The following is a 22351-nucleotide window of genomic DNA, read 5'->3' as shown; positions in this document are numbered from 1 at the left end:
TTTGTAGCCTCTGACATTTTCTTTTTATTTCTATTCCTCTCCTCCTCACTCACTCTCTTATTCTTCACACTCAATCTCATTCATGTACTCTTCTTCCTCCTTCTCACCTCCTCCCCTCACTCTCCCTCACTTCTCCTCGTCAGTACAGAGAAGCCATAGGTTTCCTCCTCCTCCCTCCCCTCCCTCCCTCCTTTCCCTCCCCATGATATCCTCCTCCCTCCATAAAACCTCCTCTCTCTCTGAACCACAAGAATGGTATAAAAGTGATGCATTAATTATACATAACTGAATAATATGCTTACATAATATACTATAATGTGTCTGTATGTATGTTAGACTCCGTGTACCTTAGAGTTGGTCATAACATTCTTCGCCTCAGTACATCTTGCTATAGAACTCTCCAATATCTGACAAGGGGGAAGCCTCAGTAAACAAACACACAAACAAAGGCACAAAACAACACACGTAAACAAACACACAAACAAAGGCAAAAAAAACACACGTAAACAAACACACAAACAAAGGCACAAAACAACACGCGTAAACAGAAGCCTTAAGACCGACAGCAGAATCAGTGTGGGCGAGTGAGGAGGAAGGTGAGGAGGAGGAGGGAGGAAGATGAGGGAAGAGAGTGAGGAGGAGGAGGAATGAGGAGGAGAGTGAGGGAAGAGGATGAGTGAGGAGGAAAGTGAAGGTGAGGGAAGAGGGTGAAAGAGGAGGAGGAGGAGTGAAAGTGAAGGAGTGGGTGAGAGAGGAAAGAGAGGGACTTAGGGAGAAGGAGGAGAGTGAAGGAGTGAGGAAGGAGAAGAGTGAAGAAGGCGTAAGGGAGGAAAGTAAAGGAAGAAGGTGATGAAGGAGTGTGAGTGAGAATGAGGGAGGAGTGAGAGAGGGTGAGGAGTGAGGGAAGAGGGGTGAGGAGGGGAGCGTGACAAGAGATAACCAACACCTACAGTTCCATTAGTAGCATCAGTCAGTAATTGAACCGTGTAATGTTAGCCCCAGAACCAACCTTTACTCCAGGCACATATACAGGAGAGAGAGAGAGAGAGAGAGAGAGAGAGAGAGAGAGAGAGAGAGAGAGAGAGAGAGAGAGAGTCTTGAGCATAATGTAATGGCTCCTGTATGGTTGGTTCACTTTACGGTTGAGTTATACACAGCAGTCATAATATACCGATTTTTACCTTATATAATAATGCTATAGCCTGGCAGGTATATACGGAGGTTACACACAGGTCTATATTTTACTCTAGCTGTAATATAACGGTATATACAACACTATACTGGCATATAGGAAGTGAGAAGGAGAGTATACTGTACACCTGGGATAGCAGAGTAACAGTATATAATATAGTTAACATTATACCCAGTAGTAATAATCTAGCAGGTCGTAGGGATGAAAATGTTAGTGTATATTACGCCATAGTGGTTATATTATAAGTACCTGTTATATTATAGTGATATACTAAGATAATGATTACACTGCGTTTAGGTCATAATGGTTGGTCGAGCCAGAGAGTTGAGGGAATAGTGTGGGTGTTGAGTGTGTTGTCTGGCCCACCTTACTGACGCGCCCGAGTGGTTTTGGCATCCACCCAGTGACATTGTCATACGTGTACACAAGAATAAGATGACGGTGTTTACAATGTAGAGTTATAAACAAGAATTAAATCGACGGTGAACACAATGTCAGGTTATAAACAAGAATTAAATCGACGGTGTACACAATGTCAGGTTATAAACAAGAATGAAATCGACGGTGTACACAGTGTCAATTTATAGGTCAAAATATACAAATTTATAGGCGATAATTGTATACTTTCTATATTTTGGTTCATTGTGGATAATTTGATATAGAAGATTAACCCAAAGAAATATCATCAATAGGTAGATTTAAAGAGAGAAAATGTTTTATTGACAAGATACACGTCTACAGACACAAGGGAAGACAAAATTCCTTAAGTTTAACTACAACAGCTATGATATAACGTAATGTCAAGACTCGCCCAACGCCTCGTGATATATGACCAGTATATTAGATCCATATATCACCTCACAGCTTCTGAAATTATAAGGCGAAGACATTATAACCCCAGTGTGCTATAATATATGTATGTGTGTGTGTGTGTGTGTGTCTGTGTGTGTGTGTAAGAGAATGAGTGAAAGAGTGCGAGAGAATGCGGTACAGTAAGAAAGAGATTAAGGAAAAGTAAGAGAGAGAATGAATCACAGCGAGTGAACGAGCGAGTGAGTGAGAGTGAACGAGCCACAGTGACTGACAGTACTGTAGTGAGTAAGCAGGAGCAGGGCCAGGTAGTGCAGTGCGCCAAACGTGTTATTGTGAGGTGTGTTTTTATACCATGTTGAAGGCGGTGTGCTGGACTGATAGTGAGCTTATGGCGTTACTACCTACCTCATGTGAGTCTCCAGGGGAAATATGGGAAGAGAGACGGGGGGGTGTGAGTGAGACGGAGGGGGTGGGGGTGAGAGGTGGGGTGAGTGAGAGGAAGAGAGAGGGTGGGGTGAGGTGAGACGGTGGGGGGGTGAGGAGGTGGGGTGAGTGAGGAGGAAAGAGAGAGGGGTGGGTGAGGTGAGACGGTGGATGGTGAAGGAAGGAGAGAGGGCAGGAGGGAGAGAGAAAGAGTGAGGAGAATGAGATAGGAAGGACAGACAGACAGACAGACAGACAGACAGACAGACAGACAGAGAACAATAAACACATACGAGACAATAGCCAAGAGAAAGAAACAATGAAAACAAAACAAAAGAACCAAAGAAATAACACACAAGAAAACGGAATGATAAAAAAGAAAAAAATCCTGCACTTTGTTGACGTAACACAATGGGCGGTTGGAGGGAGGGAAGGAGTGAAGAAGGGAGTGAAGGAGGGAGGGAAGGAGGAAGGGAAGGAGTGAGGGAGGGAGGGAGGGAGGGAGGAGGGAGGGGAGGGGGAGGGAAGAGGGAGGGAAAGGGGAGGGGAAGGAGAAGAGGGAGTGAAGGAGGAGGGAAAGAGGAGGGAAGGAGTGAAGGAGGGAGTGAGGGAGGGAGGGAAGGAGTGAAGAAGGGAGGGAAGGAGGGAGGGAGTGAGGGAGATCAAGATAGCAATTTATGGACCTTTTTTTCATGGGGGAGTGATGTAGAATTTTATCTTATTCTACAAAAAATAAAAATACAAAAAAGTAGAGGAAAAAACAATTAATAATGGGAAATGTAATAAAAAATGAATAATTAAGTAGCATTCACAATTGAGGTTGAAAATGAAATAAATAGACTGCGTTCCAGATTTTGCATATGAATGAAAACTACAACAATGATTCAAATTTGGCAAAAACAGGCTTCCCTTCCTCCCTACCTCCCCCTAACCTCTACCCCTCCCTCATTCCAGACGCCCATTCCTCCCCATCCTCCCCTCCTCAACACCCCACTCCCTCCTATCCCCCTCCCCCTCCTCAACACCCCTCCTCCTCCTCCCTCCCAACACACCCCTCCCTCCCTCCCCTCCCTCAACAACCCCTCCTCCCTCCCCTCTCCCTCCTCCCTTTACCTCCTCCTCCCCCTCCTCCCACTCCTCCACCCTCCCTCCTATCCCTCCCTCCTCACCCCCTCCCTCCCTATCAACACCCCCACTCTCCTCCCACTCCTCAATTCTCCCTAACACTCCTCCTCATCAACACTACTACTCTTCCTCCCACAACAAAAAATAAATAAATAAAAAATAAAAATCAATATATTAGCGAGTTGTAATATATTAAATCTCTCTCCCTCTCTCTCCCTCTCTCCCTCTCTCTCTCTCTCCTCTTTTATTAATTGAATTCCTGTCACCTAGATCAATTTTATGCCACAGAAAAACAGAACACCTCCAATTGAGTGGGGTTTTTTTGGGGTACTCTTGCGTAACGATAATTTTACGCTTTTATGAACGATCGGCGTAACAGGAGGTAACGAGCGGCGCGGAATTACGATAATTTAGGGATATTGGACGTAAAAAATCATCATATTGAGCTTATGGTAATTTTCAGAGGGAAATTTGTCCCGGGATGGCGAGGTGGTTGTCATCGTCTCGCCTGAAATTGAAAGTCGGGTGATGTATGGTAACTCTCGATGGCGTCATTCCGGAGAACAGACTCGTTAGTGTGTGTGTGTGTGTGTGTGTGTGTGTGTGTGTGTGTGTGTGTGTGTGTGTGTGTGTGTGTATATACAGTATATATGTATGAATAAATTTATATTAATAACATAACACATAACACTACTATTTTATACACATATGAAAAATAAAATATATAGACACAGATGTGAATAATATGGAGCATTAGCCTCAGTTTACTACAGTGTATAAATATTCTGTATCACGGTACTGAATTATTTCATGTTAACCAGTAATATTTCTGCCAGATTTTTTCGTTTATTATAATATAGCAGCACGGGAGATGGGGGAGGGGAGACAGACAGACAGACAGACAGACAGATAGACAGATACAGAAACTTATTCATTTGTGTGTGTGTGAGAGAGAGAGAGAGAGAGAGAGAGAGAGAGAGATTAATTTGCAATTTTTGTACAATACGCTGCTGTAATTACTGATACATAATGCTGACCATTTTAACTGTATCATCAGACCAATAAAGTGAACTTGATAACTAAGCCATTAAACGGTTCTTTTATCATTAAACGAGACTTAATAATTACCTGCCTGTGACGCACCTTTTAACTTAATCAACAAAAAATTATGTTCCCGAAATAGAACACTTATTGTGCTCATACGCCAGGTCAATGAGGGAAGCTGTGGTGATTATCGATTCCTTTTACCGTGGGAGGATATCTGGTTACTAGTGAGGGGTGAGTTCAGTCAGATTCCTACACCGAACCTAACCTAACCAAACTAATCTAACAAAACTAACGTAACCTAATCTAACCTAACCTAACCAAACTAATCTAACAAAACTAACGTAACCTAATCTAACCTAACCTAACCAAACTAATCTAACAAAAGTAACGTAACCTAATCTAACCTAACCTAACCAAACTAATCTAACAAAACTAACCTAACCTAATATAACCTAACCTAACCAAACTAATCTAACAAAACTAACGTAACCTAATCTAACCTAACCTAACCAAACTAATCTAACAAAACTAACGTAACCTAATCTAACCTAACCTAACCAAACTAATCTAACAAAAGTAACGTAACCTAATCTAACCTAACCTAACCAAACTAATCTAACAAAACTAACCTAACCTAATATAACCTAAGCTAACCAAACTAATCTAACAAAACTAACCAAACCTAACCTAACCTAACCTAACCTAACCTGACAGTTCTCGGTTTCCTGTCACAGTTCGGTTCATCTGTCAATGCTAATATCTGATCTCATTAGAGGACTCCCACTACACTGTCAGCCCTTATAGTCAATCAGATCTGGCGGCAGGCACGAACGTCAGCCAATAATAACCTGAAGAGGATAAACGTTCCTTCCTTTGCAGAGTAATTATCTGCCTGGCCCTCCTCCTTATTGGCTGGGAAGATAACCAATGTTCTCCACTAGACGTCCCAAAAGTTAGCGATTTAGCTGGAAATTGAAATACACATAATACCAACAGTCCTCCAGTGAATGACGCATCATAGCAAGGATCTATAATGGCCGCTGTAGTGCATTATACTGTATACCCGTAAATGTATCGTAACACTGTCTCGCTTTGTTAGAGATGCATTGGTGATACTAATGAGAGTTTTCCTATCATGAGATTCTAATTTTGTCAGCGATCTGGTGATAGTGTTAGTGGTGGTGGTGGTGGTGGTGGTGGATGGTGGGTGGTGGTGGTGGTGGTGGTGGTGGTGGTGGTGGTGGTAGTGGCAGTAGTGGTGGTGATAGTTGTAGTAGTGGTGGTGGTATTGGTGGTAGTGGTAGTAGGGGTGGTGAAAATAGTAGTAATGGTGGTGATAGTAGTAGTGGTGGTGGTGGTATTGGTGGTAGTGGTAGTAGCGGTGGTGGTAGTGGTAGTAGGGGTGGTGAAAGTAGTAGTAATAGTAGTAATGATGATGGTATATTTTCCCAAGAGTCAGAGAGATAATCTAACTGGATAGAATCTAGTGAGAACATAATCGGTAACGCTGCTCAGAGCTCCACCTGACCTGAGGAGAGATTCTGTCTCATCTGTGTAAGCGACTCTTAAAGGCTCGTTGCTCAACATCAAGGAACTCGTCCTGCCACTAATGACTTGAGAAGTGTTCATTACTGAGCTGCTCAAGGCCATACATGATGTAATTGATGAATATTTCTGAGTAACACTTGAGTAGGAAAATTGGGATTACAATACCACTCGGGAGCTGGATTTGGGACGACTGTTTTGATGATATTGAACAAAAATATATACAATGCAATAGCAACAGACGAGTGATTTTATATTTGATAAATTTCCCTTCATCTTCTGATTCGCCGATTTCATTAAATCCCCTAAATCACCTCACATAATAACATAATAACAATCACACATATTTATAACTTTCTAGTCCCACACAAGCTCACGTCTCAAATCACCCTAAATCCCAAAATTCAAAAAAATAAATAAATAAATAAATAATTCCAATAACCTGTCAGAGTTTGAGAAACCTATAAGGAACACGAAAGTATTTGTTAAAACTTTTTTTCTACAAACTTTGACTCTCTAGATGGTGCAGACTTCAAACTTCTCTTACTTTGATCTGGGAAACCATAGACTTTGTGTTAATGGAACTTCAGGAGGTTAAAGTTAAACTATTAGTAAAACATGAGCGTGGTTTTTCTCATATGCATTTATGGAAGCAAAACAAATTCGTGAAGTTCTATTGCTCTTATTTAGGTGAACTTACAATAATAATTGGGTATGTGGAACTGATATATATTTTGAAGTAACGAGAGAGAGAGAGAGAGAGAGATCAGAAGAAGCCTCCGTATTTATAACTCTCTCTCTCTCTCTCTCTTTCTCATTCACCATTCTCGCATTCCTTCTTTATCCTATTTTACTTTTTCCTGATCCCTCTCTTCCTCCCCCTCCCCAGCCCTATCTCTGTCTCTCTCTCTCTCTCTCCCTTTACCCATTTCTCTTCCTCCCCATCACCTTTATCATTCTCCCCCCCTCCTTCATCTCCCCGTTATTGCTGTCTCTCGCCTCCCCCGTCCCTCCCATCCACACAATTATCGGAAATCTCACTAAAAAGAGAAATGGATGAAAATCGTCCAAACCAGTGGATGTTTTTTTTTCAGGTGTAAAATAAATGACTAATCCAAAAAAGAAATAAATAATAAAGAAATAAATTAATGAGATAATTCACTAATGAAAAAAAATACTGATGTTTTAAAATATATTAGTAAATGTATAAGATATCCAATGAAAAAAAACCCAGAAAATAATCAGTGTTTTCCATTATAATAAAGTAGAAAAAACTATTTATTTTAAAGAGTAATTTTATTTCTAACCGATAAAAAAATAATAATAAAAATCATATTCCACGAAAAATTTACGATGAACTGAGAATTAAAATTGGAAAATAAAGGGAAAATGGAAGAATAAACGATAATTAATAAGTAAAATACAAGGTGAACACTGAACAACATTCGTGTCCTGAACGTGTCTCAGTCTCGTTCTGTTGGTGTCTAATCTAAAGCAATTTACTATGTTATTACGTCCTCATTATTCCTCCAACACTGTGATGGTTCGGAGGGGAAACTATAACGTGGTTGTTGTGTAATGGGTGGGGGTGACGGTGGTGGTAGTAGAGGTGGTGGTGGTAGGGGTAGGAGTAGTGGTAGTAGTGGTGCTGGGGAATTAAGGGCAAACAGACAAACACACAAACACAATACCAGAGACAGACAAACAGACAGACACAGAGACGGAAAGTAAAACACACGGATGAACACACAAACACAGAGACTGATAACCAGACGGATGGCTACACACACACACACACACACACACACACACACACACACACACACACACACACACACACACACACACACACACACACACACACACACACACACACACACACACACACACACACACACACACACACACACACACACACACACACACACTACATTCCAAAATAACCATAATACAGTAAAACCTCTATTTAACAGGACATTAGTATGACGGATATATTCCGTTATATGGAGGTTTCACATCTAACGGACCACCTTCTCCCAAATAGTCCGGTAAATACAGGTCTTATTGTGCAAATTTTAATACCAAATCGAACTGAATAATAATATTTAGATGAAAAAATAACAAACTTTAAAATAAAAAATAAAAAATAAAAAAACAGACAACCAAACAACAAACAAACAAATAATTAAATAAATAAATAAATAAATAAATAAATAAATAAATAAATAAGTAAATAAATAAATAAATAAGCGTCGTTTCTTCCCTGGGTTGTGAAAGTTGGGTCTGTTTTTTTTTCCTAGGATATATCAGCAAATGGTTTGGAAACGCTAAATGAGCCTTGAAGGGGGAGAGAGGAGGTGGTGTGAGGGGCCATAAGAACACACGGGGAGGAACGCGTTCACTTTAAGGTATTACTAGGAGGAAAAAATAGGGAAATAAATAGGTAAAAATATTACTAGGAAAAACGATAAATACAGGGAAATAGATAAGAATAAAGAGAATAAGGAAGAAGAGTTATAAGAGAAAGGTCGTATCTTAGGTGTTGATAAATAAACAATACTGATAGAAAGAATAAAGAAGGGAATTACAGGGAGAACAGGATAAATAAGTAGATAGATAAATACGATAAAGTGTATACCATTCATTCAAATATACGTGTATAATGAATAATCTACCTTGGTAATTAAGTATGATGGATAACTTAAGGTCGATAATCCAATCTAATGAATAGTTTAGCTTTGATAACTGAGCAGAATGGATAACTTACCTCACTAAATCTCTCACTTATTATCACCAAACTTCTACACTGTCTCTCTCTCTATGGGTGTTTATCTCTCTGAATGTCTCTCAAAATGTTTCTCTATCATCTCTCTATCTCTCTTCCTCTCTCCTAACACTATCCCCCCTTCCTCACTTTCTTACTTTCTCTCTCTTCCACTCTCACAAATGAAGAGAGGGTTGTGTGTGTGTGTGTGTGTGTGTGTGTGTGTGTGTGTGTGTGTGTGTGTGTGTGTGTGTGTGTGTGAGACCCCCCACCCTCCCACCACCCTAGGCTTCTTGAACGAACTCTACTTATCACACCTCACTATTAACACCCAGACGGCCTTTCATATTTCCCCAAAGCCATCTGATGGTAACTTAACCTTTTTCTTCACTGTCTGGCTAAGGTCGTAAGACAGCCCGTGTCGTCTCCCACCATCCTCTTGCTCCACCGAGTCTTTGTTTATGGAGTTTTCGCTTTATGTTATTTTTTTTGTATTCCTTTATGTTTTTATTACGAGTGTTTGTTATTATTGTTATTATTATTATTATTATTATTATTATTATTAACACTTTACATAAAGAGCATATTAATAAACTCATGGCCTCAGAGTAGATAACACACACACACACACACACACACACACACACACACACACACACACACCAGCAACTCTACCTTCTTCTCTGCGAGGATTTGGTGTGGAGTGTCGTAGTGTTGACACCAAGACTGCTCTTACCTGAAAAAGACAACAAATAATAACATTACCTTCAACAGTGTTATAAATTATCACAGGTAGAAAAGGAAAGGGTTAACTAAGATTTTTTTTTCCAATAAATTTTCTATCAATCAGAGGTTTAATTGATTTCCAGGAATAGGTTATTATAGTTATTAATTTTTGGGGGATTCAGAATCATAGGTATAATTATGAGTGACAAATGAGTGACAATAATATCTTATACCCTTATACTTTCTAAAGCCTTAAGACTTTCAGTGTTTGTGCCATAACTTTCTTTATCCTCCCCCCCCCCTGTGGTTTCTACTTAAAACACTTTCACTTAAATTGACTTCCTCCCAACAAAAGTAATTACTCCATAAGCGTTTTCTCTTTAACATTTTCTTTTTTCCTTTTAAAATTTTTATTTCCTTACTTTTTCATTTTTTTCAGCGTATATTTTCTATTAATCACACCATCTCCTACTAAGAAATTATCACTTAATGTTCATTCATTCATTCCTTCCTTCCTTCACCTCGTACACATTACATTTTTTTCCTTTCATTCTTTCACCTCCCGGAAATTCTCACTAATCCCCTCAGTCCCGCCAGAAGTATCCGTTTAAGCTCATCTCTCGCACCAGAAATTATCACGTAATTGAATCTCTTCCGCCCGAAAATTTGTTATTTTTTCCTTCTCAAGCGACGAGAACTTTGTGGATTTTTTCGGCAACCTTTACTGGAAATTATCATATTTTCTCTTCTGCCTCTTGTAGAAATACTATCACAAAATATTTCCTGCCTATATTGGAAACACTATCACAAAATATTTCCTGCCTATATTAGAAATACTATCACAAAATATTTCCTGCCTATATTGGAAACACTATCACAAAATATTTCCTGCCTATATTAGAAATACTATCACAAAATATTTCCTGCCTATATTGGAAACACTATCACAAAATATTTCCTGCCTATATTAGAAATACTATCACAAAATATTTCCTGCCTATAGAAATACTACTAAATATTCCCAGCCTCTGTTAGAAATCCTGTAGATCAGAATATTCCGCAGGTGGGCTGGAAGCGCTGGTAGTCAGGTGTGTGTTGAGGGTAAACAGGTACAGGTGCACTACTGTTAATTACTCCGGAATGTTCACCAGGTGGAGGCTGGTTCACCTGGAGGCTTACGGGGGCTGACAACTACCTGTTCATTGTTCTGGATGTTATAATGACCACACACCTCTATTAGCACAATGACCTTTACTAGTGCAATGACCTATACTAGTACAATGACCTATACTAGTACAATGACCTTTACTAGTACAATGACCTATATTAAACAATGACTGTCACCCACCAGCCGATGACAAGAAGGATTACTCATAATATCTCCTTTAATTCGTAGACAAACGTACGTACTTGTGTGTGTGTGTGTGAGTGACGTACGATACGGGGGGAGGGGGATAGCGTTTGAGCCTGACCCTCCATGATGTGGGGGGTGAGGAGTGGGGGTGAGGAGAGGGGGTGAGGGGGTGAGGGGGGGTTAAACGCCTCCTGTTACCGTACTCACAAGACCAAGCTGTCACCTTTGTAACAAGAGCAGCCCACACACCAAGACGTGAAGCCTCCAGCCCTCACACCAAGACGTGAAGCCTCCAGCCCACACACCAAGACGTGAAGCCTCGAGCCCACACACCAAGACGTGAAGCCTCCAGCCCACACACCAAGACGTGAAGCCTCCAGCCCACACACCAAGACGTGAAGCCTCCAGCCCACAAGCCTCTAGACTATGTTGGAAACGATGCCAGCGATGTGGGTCCCTTCACCAGTACCTTGTGCTCCCCGACCTCCACCTTACTGCTCTATTCATTACTGACGGTACCTTTGTTTCCTCCTTAATAGCCCCGGCGGGTAGAAGGCCAGAAAATAACGAAAAAGCCCCGTGCTGGAGGAAGGGGGAGGGGGTGACCGTGTTGGAGGAGGGGGAAGGAACCGTGTTGGAGGAGAGGTAGGGAACCGTGTTGGAGGAGGTGCGGGGGTCCAGGGTCGCCCAGGGACACTGTGTACACACACACAGGATATTTTTTGAGAGTATTGTAGTACAGAGAATTATCTCTTTTATTTCTGCTTTCTCCTCTTTCTTTGTCTCCCTCTCTTATATATATATATATATATATATATATATATATATATATATATATATATATATATATATATATATATATATATATATATATATATATATATATATATATATATATATATATATATATAAAGAGACAAATGGTGTGGACCAAAGTATCATAAAAATAATTTTCATATGTTCGCCGCCAAAATAATTTTCCCCCCGCAAAACAAAACGTTTTATTTATTTTATTATTTTTCCAAATTTATTTTCAGTTAGCAGTAAACATCGTCCCTATAATGGCGAGCTGCTGGTGACGTCACACACCAGGTGACGTTTATTATGTAGGGCGGATCAAACCTGGTGTGTCCGACAACACTACAGAGTGAAGTGAAGTGTTGCGTTGCGTTGAGTTGTGTGAAGAGATACGTCAAGGAAAAACCAGTGGATATTATTCTCACGTCACCCAACACATAAACAATATCAGAAAAGATTTATAGCAGAAAATAAACTAAAAAAACCACCAGAACTCGACTCCAGTTATGAAGATAAATGAGATTATCTTTATTAAAAGTGACTATGATATATTAACTGTGTATACAAAGTGAAAAATTATTTAAACTTTTGGTAATTTCAACACAGTTCTCTGGAAGACTATACATATATCCGAATATTGTCTGAATGTTATTGAAATTAAGTAACTTTTGATTGATCCTAAATACTAACTTAGATATTCAAGGGCCTTAGTTAGTTATGAGAAGAGAGATAATGCAGTATTGTTATTTACGATAAACTTAACTTACATGCGTTTTAAATGGGGAGTAATTCAAGCGATTTTTTTTTCGGTACGAGCCTGATAGCACAGCAGACCCACCCACCCACCCCTCTAGACACACACTCACCCACCCACTCACCCACTCATCTAGCAGCCCACCCACCCCTCTAGACACACACCCACCGACCCACCCACTCACCCACTCATCTAGCAGCCCACCCACCCCTCTAGACACACACCCACCGACCCACCCACCCATCCCAACATTAAATTACCGACGTCTTTTTTGAGCTAAATGATTAATGACCATATTTTGTTGTTATTTTAGTTTTAATATTTTTTCTCCTCCTGGTGAAATAAAATATCATCACTCCTCCTGTGTTCAGTACAGTGTTAAGTGTGAACAGGGCGGTGATGACGATGACTAATTCATAAATATAAATAAATTTGATAAATGAGGTGAAATTTTATTCCTATTTCTTTACTTTTCGATAATTTTAGTCATATTTCATATTTGTTTTTATAATTTAAATTTAATTCTCACAGGTATTTATAAAAAAATATTAAAAAAAATATTAATTATTCATTATACTAAAAGCATACAACGTGTCTATGTTTTTAATGGAAAATAAGAATAAATAAGAAAAAAATCCTAAAAGAACAAACACTGATTTATGGATATGAATTTTTTATCATCTGATTTTTAGTTATGATTTGAAAATTTGTTTCATTTAAGCATTACGAAGATTTTATAGTTAAATAATGTTATAATGACTAGTATATATCTTACCTCTTAACCTCTCTTTACGAATTTATGTACGCAAACCAAACACACGAATGTATCCCAAAACACAAATTTATCCAAAAACAATTTCCTCTTCCACCTCCTCCACCTCCTCCTCCTCTTCCTCCTCATCTTCTAACTCCTCCTCCTCCTCTTCCTCCTCATCTTCTAACTCCTCCTCCTCCTCCTACTACCAGCCTAACATAATCAAATCACTGAGTTTAAAAAAAATAATATATGACTTGCTGTGTTTCATCCTCATAGCGCAGGAGGGAGCCACCGTCAATAGTAACCATTAGTAAACAAACTCTTTCTGCAGTTTATGACGTCACTGTAAACCCCTACTGTATTACCCTCCGTAACTGAGGCTGGAGAACATTCATGTTAACACGCTTTGATGAGATTAGGTTAGGTTAGGTTAGGTTAGGTTAGGTTAGGTTAGGTTAGGTTAGGTTAGGTGATTTGTTACGTTTTTTTCGAGTTAAGAAAATTCTTTATAATTTATGACAGACAGACAGACAGACAGACAGATAGATAGATAGATAGATAGATAGATAGATAGATAGATAGATTAACAAATAACTAGATAGATAGACATGTAAATAGACAGATAAACAGATTCCTAGATAGATAAAAATACCGACAAACTCGTAAACAGACAGAGAAAAAAAATGTTTCAGAAAATGTACCGAACGACACAGCTTCACAAACGACTACTTATTGTTAAGGCTGACATGTTCTCTCGTATAAAGCTGACGTGTTCAGGGTTGTCACAGGGAGGGTGAGATCTACATTACCAAACATACATATTCATATGAGTTATAATTATTCCACGTATTATTATTTTTGTATATATTAAACTCGTATCTGGTGACTGTGTGTGGTGAGAATAGGTAAACAGGCCATAGAGGTAAGTTATTAGGTGGTTGGCTTGGGTTGGCTTGGCTTGGGTTGGGTTGGGTTGGGTTGGCTTGGCTTGGGTTGGGTTGGGTTGGCTTGGGGTTGGGTTGGGTTGGGTTGGAGGTTGGGTTGGGTTGCTTGTTGGGTTGGAGTTGGGTTGGTTGGGTTAGGGTTGGGTTGGTTGGGTTGGGTTGGGTTGGGTTGGCTTGCTTGGGTTGGCTTGGCTTGGGTTGGGTTAGGTTAGATTAGGTTGGGTTGGGTTGGGTTGGGTTGGGTTTTGGCAGCTTGGCTTATTGCTTGGCTTGGCTTGGGTTGGCTTGGCTTGGCTTGGGTTGGCTTGGCTTGGCTTGGGTTGGGTAAAATAAAAACTAAGTCTGAACATTAGTTTCAGTAAATCAAGGATGAAGACTTTATGAATATAGATCAAGTTAAGGTTAGATTAATTTAGATTATGTAAGGTTAAGTTATGTCTTAATTGATAAGATCAGATTAGGCAGATTAGGTAATAAGGAAGTATGAGTTTGTTAAATTAGCTTCGTTAACCTTAAAAATTAAGCTTGGAATAGTTAGGTTAATTAGATGGCCCAAGATAACAACAATACTTAACAACAACAACTAACGCAACTAAGGGAGAGTCTACTGAGCCCTGGAACACCATCTTCTATGCCTGTATTAAGGGAGTTCACTGTATCATAATATATAGCGTAAGAACTGTTTACTGTATAGCCTTATCACCTGCCGATACAAAAATCATTGTAAAATATCTTCAAACTAAGACTTAATACACACTGATTGTAAATGTGGGACGTGTTTTCATTTTTACTAGATATGAATGTGTAAGAGTCTCCAGCGAGGCTACGACACTAGGCTGATGACGTTAGTGAGTCTACCTGGGAGGATTAAGCACAGGACATTCCATTACACCTGATGGATGTCCTATTTCCGCTATGCCGCCCCCAAACAGGTCTCTATGTACCTGCTGACCTTCTGGGATACATAAACAACGAGTCCATTATGAAGCTCGTCAAGTACATGATATTCACTGACTCCTTTGCTTCGTGAGGTGCTGGTGGCCAAGTGAATCATCCGGTTAGGTTAGGTTAGGTTAGGTTGAGTTAGATAATGGTACGTTAGTTTTGCATGTTAAGGTTAGATTAGGTAAGGTTAGGTTGAGTTAAACAAGATTAAATTAATATTGTCTGGTAAGGTTACGTAGAATCAAGCCTAGTTAAGTAATAACGTCAAAATACTTTCCTGCTACCTGAGAGAGACTATTAACCGGCTACACGTACGCTACATCACGTCACACAGAAACTAAAACTGTAGATGTATTACCAGGCAGCAAACTACATACAGTCACTCAAAAAAACTATCAATATAAAATTGCGCTAAAAAATATGACACAACGCACGAACGATTCTGGCAATCCTACCGAGACAACAGGAGTCACAGTGTTCATTCTGAAATTCATCGATCCTCCCCCCCCCCAAGTACAGATAGTTTTTTGAGAAACTGAACATGAATCAGCATATACACGTTAATAAAGATTAAAATACTCTGATATATCTCCAGTTAGAGGATTATATTGTGCAGAAAATGACACTAAAACATAAAGTAGAAATATATATAGTCAGTTATCTTCCACCATTAGAAATAAGTTATCAAAAAAGAGAAACCTTTTCACTTAAAAAATTGGCAATCTGACATTCGTCCCAATTACACGCTTCTGCCTTTTGCGAGCTCTTCTAAATTGGGTCAGCATGTTTGAAGTTCAGCATAGGCTTCACGGCTCAGTTAGCTTCACTGGAGTCGTTTGTCAAGCGTATTTTGCGCGCGTTAATTGGCACGAATGGAGATTGAGGTAGATGCTGTTGTCTGCCTGATTACATCTTCCTGGAATGACTCAAAACTGTGGCGCAATTATTCCAAGATGTCTCGAGTGTGTGTGTGTGTGTTTAATTACTGTAGTGACTCTTAACAAACGTATAATCTATTAATGTGATATTCCTTCATGTATTTCAACTTCAGTTTCCATAATTCTTCTTTTCTATATTTTTTTTCAGTCATCTTCAATTTATTTCTCTGTACAGTCACATCGGTGTTTTTTTCTGTATTGAATTATTGTATATATTTTTGACCTGTTTTATACACATGTTTTTCAATTTCCATATCCAGTTATACAAACTTTTTTAACTTTCTGAAACGTAAAGGAACGAAGTTATTTTCACTGGAAATGTTAAGTCAATGTATGTATGTGTGTGTGTGTGTGTGTGTGTGTGTGTGTGTGCGTGTGTTGGTGCTTTTAGGTGTGCGATCGTTTGCACGCACACACACACACTCACATACATACACACACACTGTATATACTGTACTGTATATATATATATATATATATATATATATATATATATATATATATATATATATATATATATATATATATATATATATATATATATATATATATATATTCCAATTGGTTGACTTAAAGCTGAAAACTAAAAGGCTGTCATGGTGGCAGACTGCAGAATGATCGCCTATTGATTATCAGACGCGAGGACCAGGGTTAGAAATTAGCGGAATAACCATTTATCCGTCACTGGTGGTCACTGCCGGCCGAATGAACACATCAGAATCACCAACACAACCGACTGATACAGTTAACACGACTCTTAGTTCTTCTTTAGTTATTGTATTACAGGAGACCCGACCTGCCCTGCGACTGTCATGTATTGATGATTGTAGTGGCCAACTGTTATTATTATGACTCTGACTGTTGTTGTCGTTATAGATGTTGTGGTTGTTGTTATTGCTGCACTTAAATCTCTGTTTGTTTAACGTCTTTACTAATGTAGGCTGTTCATTTAACTATCAAGCGCCTAGAGTTATGATAGATAACAAGGTTGGTACTGACAGCCTAGATGTTTGCTCCTAAAACCGGTGGACCCCTTAAAGCCAGGAGTATTTATAGCCTTCATTTATTGGATCTATTTCAAACATTTACAAAATCCCTTTGAACAGTGAGGGATCTGTTGACACAAAGTGACCAGGAGAGAGGACAATTAGCGTTAACTGAAACTCTGAAGGGACAGATTGTTGCCAATTACTTCCGTCCCACGTCGGCAATACTGGCTAGTTGGCAACCGTCCAGCGCCGGCAGCCCAGTCCTTAACGGCTGATATAACCGTCATAACGTTTTTATTGGCCGGAATAAATTGACGGCGGTGTTATCGCCTCCAGTTGGCCAGTGTTTTAGTGCACTTATAATAGTGTGTTATGTTGTGTTATTGTCCAGATACACCAGTACACTTTTTTAATGTTGATGTATGAACGTTTGTATTGACGGAAGTAAACTGACGGATGTATTGTCTTCTATGCCATGACCTTTAGGTTACATAAGCAATTTATTGTATATTAAATTACTGTTAATGTTGTATTATTGTTGAAATACACGAGTCCACTTTATAACAATTATGTAAGAACGTTTCCAGAATAACGTTTACATAGACCGGGATATATTGATGGCAGTATTATAATCTACATTAATATACTTTTAACACACAAAAACCTTATTGTATATTAATAGTATTGTTAATTAAAGGTGAGTTTTGTGTTCGGAGTGTAAGAAAATTGTTGACCTCGGCGGCCATGACAAGTTTCACGTCTCTGCTACAGACATTACATCACTCTATATGTGACTCCTGAGACACAAGAGAGATGGCTTATTGTGAAGAGGTTCCCGCCATAGAGTTTTTACTAGCGGGAATAAAATGGAGGCATAATGTTATATTTTGTGGTGTTTGTGTTTTTTTACCGGAGGAGTAAACGTGAGGTCTTGTGTGTTATTGTTCAGATAATACGAGTCTTAAGTGTCTATGAAGGAGTGCCATTTGCGTGGGTATTGTCGGGTATTGTTGTCGTGAAAAGCTTTATCAGTAAGGTAAGACCTATCCGACCGGGTTGTTATTGTCCCACTGAGCTGCCTTGGGGAGTCTTACAGTACAGGATATTATGGCCTTGTAACTGAACAAGAGACAACGCATAGAATTCTTATCTTACTGAGCTACTCAAGATGGTGACGAAAATGGAAGAGACAAGATCAAAACTGAGTTGAGATTTTACGTAAACTAATTGTCTTTTCTTAGTACAACTTAATAAGAAAAATAAGAGGAGTGTAAGGTTCCTAATCTTTCCTTTTGAACTTCAGTATAAAACCTATCGAAAACATCTCATTTAATTACAAGTTAAATTATCTCTAATCTAACACAATTTAACCGATTTTATCCATTAACTCTAACATGAATTAACCGCCTCTAACCTAACCTAACCCGATCCAATTGGTTATATATAAACATAAATATATATCATTTTCATAAACCTGGCGTCAGTTTCAGCAACAAACCCTCACGTCTCTGGGCAAGGCAGGACAGGACAGGCAACAAGGAGCCAAGTTTACCCACAAGCGCCTGAGGCCGTCATGAGACTCGGGGAATACCCAACGTGCCTGTGTGTGTATTCATAACATAGTTCACTTCTTACGGTAACCTCACCCGCCTCATACTGCGGTAAGTTGTGGGGGTAAATTATGCATATATCAACCTTACTATTATCAGTGTTTATTATTGTTATTATCATTAGGTGATTAAATATATAGTTAGTGTCTTTAACAATAACTACATTATCCTTTATATATCAAAGATTTTATTATTATTATTATTATTATTATTATTATTATTATTATTATTATTATTATTATTATTATTATTATAATTATTACACCTTAATTTATCACTTTCTTATATGTATACTGGTTTTATTACCTATTCAATCGTCATGTGAGTTTGGAATAAATTAATCTTTGAATGAAGTTAATATTAGTTTTGAATGAAGTAATGTTAGTCGTGAATGAAGTCAAATTAATTATGAATGAAGTTAGTGTAGAACATAATAGAACAAGGAACAAATCTAAGGAGAACAACAATCAACTTTAAAGAACACAGAACACGACTAGAACAAGACTAGAACAAGACTAGAACAAGGATGGCAGAGCACAGGAACAACAGTCAACACGAGAGAACACGAGAATAAGACGAGAACAAAAATGGCAGAACACGAGAACAACAGGGAACACGTTGGAACACAGGAGAAGACTAGAAAAAGGATGGCAGAACAGAATGCTTGGATGGCAGGTCTTGACTGGAGCGTCGTTGCCTGCCTGCCTGCCTGCCACCGTGAACTAGGTCAACACGTCTGGCCTCCAGTATAGCTGCCGCTGTAGCTTTTAATAGCTTTTCAGACCAACTATTTGTCAGGCGTTTATTCTACCGAGTTGGCAATAAACTTTAGCTTTGTCGTTTTAAGTGCAGCTGTGGTGGTGATGGTGGGTGGTGAGGGGGGAGTGATAAAGGTGGTGGTAATGGTGGTAGGACTGGTGATAGTGGTGTACGTGAGGGAGTCATAATGGTGGTAGAGGTATTGGTATTACTCGTAGTGGTGGTGATGATGGTGGTAGTAGTGGTGGAGGTGGTGGTGGTGGTGGTGGTGATGATGATGATGATGATGATGATGATGATGATGATGATGATGATGGATGAGAAATGACATTATTAATCGAGTTTCTGTTGGAAGCACCATACGAGTACTGATATAACCTCCCATGACTGGTCACTTTATATTGGTGAAAAACACTACACTATGGTGATTGGGAAAGACTTAAAACCCATGACTAAATAATGAGCTTCCTATCATCAGTATTCAGAGGCAAGGCGAGAGACGCAGGGAGCCGTAATATTCTGGTTGGGAAATTTTATCCCAATATTGGATGAATATTACAGAGTCGAGCTTATAGTGAGATTATTCCTGTCCGTACTGTGTGTTAGTGGACTGAAATACATAAATTGTAATTACACACACACACACACACACACACACACACACACACACCACATACACATTCTCTCTCTCTCTCTCTCTCTCTCTCCAGTTTCAACAATATATACATTATATAGATGATCCAACTTACGCTAATATCAACAATGATGTTCCAAACTTTAACATAAACATTCAACAAGTCTCCTTTAACTTGTAGAGGAAGTCAGATCAGAGAATATGATCCCAGACTCTCAGACACATAAAGTTATGTTCATCTGACTACTAACAACGTCATTAACTTTGACCTCTTTGTTTACTGGTGACTACATCGACTAATCCTTAACTCATATCAACTTAGCACTTGAATGGTGTGATCTTGTTAGGCAAATGAGCAATAAGGCAGCTAGAACAGTGTTTATTAGTTATCGAGATAGGAGTTTGGGTTTTCAAGTACTAATTTTAGTTACGTTATGTATGTATATGGCAAGCATTAGGCATATGTAATGCACTTTTTTCAGATTATAAAGTCGACGGCTTCTGTATGACTGTATGACACCCAGAGTTCACACGGTAACAAAAACGATATAAATGCCAGGAACGTTTGGAGAATTAGTTTAGGAATTGATTACACAGACTGGAAGAATGTCCCTCAAACTTTAGAATTATACAAACACTCGACTAACTACGTACTGCTGCTGACGCTGGCCTGAACCTCGTGTTGGTAGAGCAGTACACAAGGTGACTCCTATTACCTACACCTCCCCCCGCCTCACACTGCTGATACCATAAATGGGACAAAATTCACGTCTCCTAAAAGGTTCTTGGATGATTCGTCACCGGCCCAGTAAAAACCTAACCTAACCTAACCTAACCATGGATTCACCGCCTCTAAAATACTTTACTATATAAATTTAGCCAATATAACACACGCCATTCAATACACCTGTTACAATCAATCCGGTAATGAAATGTCTGCCTACACCTCTGAAAACTGCTGGTCTGGTCTGGTCTGGTCTGGTCTGGTCTTGGCTACATTGTCACATGCAAATCTGGTGTGGTGTGGTGTGGTGTGGTGTGGTGTGGTGTGGTGTGGTGTGGTCTTACATTACTCGCCTCCTTAAACAATAGATTATAAGCACTGGGTTGATCTCTGTCCTTGTCACCTCTCCTGCTGTGACTGTATATTATAACCCCTTGTGTCCAGGAGGTCTGTCTATGCCGAATAAAATCATCTGGTGTTACTTGAATAAAATGCCACTATCACCAACACTCCATCTTCCACCACCACTACCACCCAATGCCAACACTACCAACTACCAACCCCACTACCACCACCCTCTCCCTCACCAACAGCACTACCACCAACACCACCACCAACACCACCACTCCCAGCATAACATACAACATACACTATTATATATTTCGTACAACAAAAACAAATTTCGTATATCGTAGTAATATTTATTTTGACCTAATATATATTCAGAGGGGGGGGAGGAGGGCCTCTGTTGTTATCACTCTCAGGGGAAGAGATTATGGTTTACCCCAATTGCACTTTTCCTACCTGCTCGTATGTTGAGTAGAGTGTGGGGGGTGTGTGGGGGATGGTGTGGGGAGGAGAGGAGGAGGGTTCATGTGGGGGAGGTGTGGATTGTGGATGTGTAGGAGGGTACTAACCTAACCTAACCTAACCTAACCTAATCACTGATAGAATGAGCGAGTGGGGAGTTTTATAAAGCGCTTCATCAAATTAACGAGAAAAAAATAGGTAAAAAATAGTAATTAATTATAGAATGACGTGAAATTTAAATTTACTCCGTCTCTCTCTCTCTCTCTCTCTCTCTCTCTCTCTCACACCCTGTACCTCCCACCTCTCACCTTCTCTCACACCCTGATCTCTCACCTCTCACCTTTCTCACACGCATCCTGCACCTCCCACCTCCTCACACACCCCGTATCTCTCACCTGTCACCTTCTCACACACATCCCACCTCTCACCCCTCCTGCACACCCTGTATCTCTCACCTCTCACCCCTCACACACACACACGCGCCATACACCTTCCACCCATCTGTAAACAACTGGCCAACTACTGCTTTGTACTTTCTCACCAACTCCATGGCGGGATGTTTGTCTTCCTCTCTCCCTACACCAAGTCCTCCTCGTTCTCTCTACACCAGTCTCCTCTCTGAAACCCAGTCCCCCTGTCCCCACACCAGTCCTCCGTCCTCCCCACCAGTCCCCTGTCCCCTACACCAGTCCCCTGTCTC

Source organism: Homarus americanus, unplaced genomic scaffold (genome assembly GCF_018991925.1).
Source record: "Homarus americanus isolate GMGI-L3 unplaced genomic scaffold, GMGI_Hamer_2.0 scaffold46833, whole genome shotgun sequence".
Taxonomy (NCBI): domain Eukaryota; kingdom Metazoa; phylum Arthropoda; class Malacostraca; order Decapoda; family Nephropidae; genus Homarus; species Homarus americanus.
The sequence above is the reverse complement of the archived record's forward strand: the minus strand, read 5'-3'. Positions refer to the sequence as shown.